The sequence below is a fragment of the Tupaia chinensis genome, unplaced genomic scaffold (assembly GCF_000334495.1).
Source record: "Tupaia chinensis unplaced genomic scaffold, TupChi_1.0 Scaffold000066_1, whole genome shotgun sequence".
In the NCBI taxonomy this organism is placed as follows: Eukaryota; Metazoa; Chordata; class Mammalia; order Scandentia; family Tupaiidae; genus Tupaia; species Tupaia belangeri.
The window spans coordinates 8,226,437-8,229,587 of NW_006159525.1; positions in this window are offsets into that span (position 1 = coordinate 8,226,437).

Consider the following 3,151-nt stretch of genomic DNA (forward strand, 5'->3'; position numbering starts at 1 on the left):
AGCCAGCCACAGAGCGCCTGCAGGTAAGGGGCACTTGGGAGGCCGGGGGCCAGCCTGGAGGAGGAGGAGGTGTCCAAACCAGAGGCACCGAGATGATGCCTCTGCCCGCTCGCGGAGATTTGCCCAAAATGATCATGTAAGACGCATCTGATGTGAACATGATGCTGGCCAGCTTAGCCCAGAGCCCGGCACCTGGTCGGGGTAAGGGAACGATGAAATTGACAAAGGGGTCTTGCAACTTTTGGGTTGGGGATGTGTGTGTGCGCGTGTTGGTGCATACGTTGGACTTTCTGACCAGCTATTCTAGGTTGCATTCCAATGACACCATTCACTGCTCTGGGGTTAGGATTTTTGAATCCAGATTTTCTTTATTTCCTTTTTGTCTCCAGGAAAGACAGAACGAATAATTTGTGAAAGCATCCATTTGCCAACATAATTTGGAAATATTAAGCTTCGTTTGGTTTGCTCGTGGTATGCCACGTATTTTATTTCCCCACATTCATTAGCTCTCTCCCTTTATCTCCCCTGAACCCAAGCTCTCCCAAATACTTGAAAACCAGAAGTTTAGTTTTAATTATGTCCCCTGTCATCCCTTCAAAAGTTTTTCGCAGCTTTCTTCTGAAATGCCAAACTCGCTCTAAAGCTGGGGAGTTGGGAAGGGGTCAAAGCTTGAAAGGGATGTTTTTCCAAGAGGAGCTCCTGCAGTGCCACTTTGGGCCCCGCGGTAGCCCTAGTTGCAAGGTTCGATGTCTGTCTTTTGCTCACAAATATTCCCAAGAGGGCCGACTGTTAACTCTGCCAGACAAAAATCCACCGAGTCCTGCAGTTAAACGTTTGGCAGACTCAGAGCCACTTTGTTTCATAGTAACTTTCAAGAAGTGTTTAAGTGGCAAAATACAATCTTGTCGGAGGCTGAGCACATCCGAAGAGTCAGGACAGTGAGGCCAGGAGCCGCAGCTGGCCTGGGAGGGTTCTCAAGAGACATTCAGAGCCCTAAGCACAGACAGTCCCTCAGGTGCTCTGCAAGATTGACCTTTGCCTATGGTCTGCAAGCTGAGGGTTAACCTGCAGAGGGCATCCCACCCAGCAGAAACTCATGCCCCCCGACCCCCCATCTTTTTGTATCTCCTGGAGTCTTGATTTGTAGGGTATGTGTTTGCTTGAAAAGTCTGAGACCAATTCCATGGACAGAATGAACAAAAAAAACCTGGCCACATTAGCCTTGGAGCTGGGGAGCTGGGTGACCAATGTCCTGACCCGTACTTGTCTCACTAAGAGAATGTTAACATCCGGTCTCAAATGATTGGCAGGAGGTCACGTAAGCCTATTTTGGCAGTAGGACCAGATCCCCTTGGTGCATTTGAATTCCTTGTCAGTTCAAGGCATGGTTCTGATCTAAAGGAGCCGGAGGATTGAGGAAAGGTGGCAGAGTCCCCATCCAAACAAGGAGACTAGCTCTCAGAAAAGTCCTTAGATGTGGCCGAAGTTCCTTGAGGTGACTTATATAGCTTGGAGACCTGTGTCTCTAAAGAGTTTGAGGATTTTTGTCTCTTAAAGTTATACCTATCAGCCTGTTTCACTGAGGGAGCCTGGAACACTCTAGAACACGTGGCCCTGGCAGGCAGCGCTTTGGCTTGTGTTCCCCATTGAGATCCTTCCTTGTTGGAAGTGTCTCCTGTGAAATATGCACATATATGTTTGGCATGAGCCTGGTTTATTACCATTTGCATTTGCAATGCGTGTTTTTTGTTTGTTTGTTTTTGGCGGGGTGGGGGGAGGGGAGGTCATGTTGCAAGAGCCCAGGTTTTAGACTTCCAAAAGTTCAGGTGAACAGGGCTTAATACAGATCCAGATCTAGTCACCTTGGGAAGGTACTTACCAACGTGGGGGCCCGACTTTATTCTTTCCAGTTTTAAATGACTCAGTGGACCTGGTTCTCTTTTAAAAGCACATCTGATGACTTGAAATTATAAAGTGAGCCAACTGAGGGGAAAAAAAAATCTTCATAGTCATGGCTTCTTCCCAAATAGTGGTTCCAACTCTTCTTGAAAACACACAATTTGTATGTTTTTTCTCTTTTTGTTTCTGGGGGCAGGAGCTTCTGAGGGTGAGGTGGTGAGTGGGCTGCTTGTAATAATATTTTATTTACATTCCTTGTGGTTATCTTTGTCATGGTCTCTGTTTGCTGTCTGGAATTTTTTCTTCCCGTTTTGCCCTCCAGGCATCATGGTTTAGAAAGTTAGTTTTCCATTCCTCGGTGAGCGGGATGCTTGGCCATGCCCAGACGTCCAGCCACGGAGATGCAGGGGAAATCCCATTCCTTCAGGAAACAGATGATCAGTTCTGCTTTTTAATAATGTCTAAGCCACGCCCTCCTTTCACAAATCTCTTTAACGTCTCAAGCCACCTCATTCATTTTTTTCTTCTTATTTTTTAATATAAACATTCTAATACAAACATTCTAATTTAGATAAGCTGGAGAAGACAGTGTTTCAGGACTGGAGAGTCGATTCCTTGTATGGATACTTAAAATAAAAAAGCTATGGGAAGAAAAGAGCAACATCCTTTCTCAATTGACTTTGTTAGTTCTTAGTAGATTATGCCAATTCTAAAGGTCATGGCCCTTGGGGTGCGGCAGGACTGTGCTTAGACCAGACCATCTCTGTCTCGCGAATTGATTTTTGGATATAGCAACCAGCTCCTTGGCTTGGGAAATAACATCTTTGATCATGCTTAATTATCATTAGCATTACATCAGTACATCCTTCTTTACCAAAGGAAAGGATGGTGATGTTTTTACATGTGAGTTTGGGCTGTTTGACCCAAATCCAGGACAGGGGAAGGGAACTGTTACCCGGGGCAGGGCTGAGCTGGGTAATTTCTCATTCACTCCCAGGAGCCGCGGCAAGTTCATCTGCTCCCTTGAATGCTAAAACTTCTGTTGCATCCCAGTGGAGCCCTCGCTGGGAGCCTCTGCCATTGGAAATATAATAGGATCAAAAGGCTGTGAAGATTTAAATGACCACCCCAACTTTTAAAAATGAATAAATATGAATTCTTCTCTTTTCACCTTCTCTGCACAGTGGATTTTTTTTTCCTTTTTTTTTTTTTTTTTTTTTTTTTTAACAGGCCCAGAGGGAATGCCGCATTT